Source organism: Atta colombica, unplaced genomic scaffold, assembly GCF_001594045.1.
Source record: "Atta colombica isolate Treedump-2 unplaced genomic scaffold, Acol1.0 scaffold22, whole genome shotgun sequence".
Classification (NCBI taxonomy): Eukaryota; Metazoa; Arthropoda; class Insecta; order Hymenoptera; family Formicidae; genus Atta; species Atta colombica.
In genome coordinates this window covers 1-397 of record NW_017259316.1, presented here as the reverse complement: position 1 = coordinate 397, position 397 = coordinate 1, and positions in this window count along the sequence as shown.

Sequence of the window (397 nt, the reverse complement as noted above, 5' to 3'; positions counted from 1 at the left end):
TATTGGGTTGTCCGGAAAGTTCGTGCCGATTTTGAAGGAAAATTGAAACGCAGAAGATTTAAATTTTAAATTTAGTATACATTTATTGAATTTAAATCTTTTGCGGCACGAACTTTCCGGACAACCCAATACATGCATAAAAAATTTTTTACTGAGACTGCGCATAAAATTCATGTAACATGCAAGAGTCGTATAAGATTCGTGGATTATAAGCATCACATGCTTATAAGATTCATATAATGTGTAAGATTTGTGCAAGATTCTTGATTTACCTACGTATCATGCGATATATTCTTATATGTTCCTGTTCGAAATTCGTATGTGAAAATTTTTAGAAAATCTCACAAGAATTTTTTTTGTAAGATTTCACAATAGGAAAGCCCATGTTTTTCTTCGA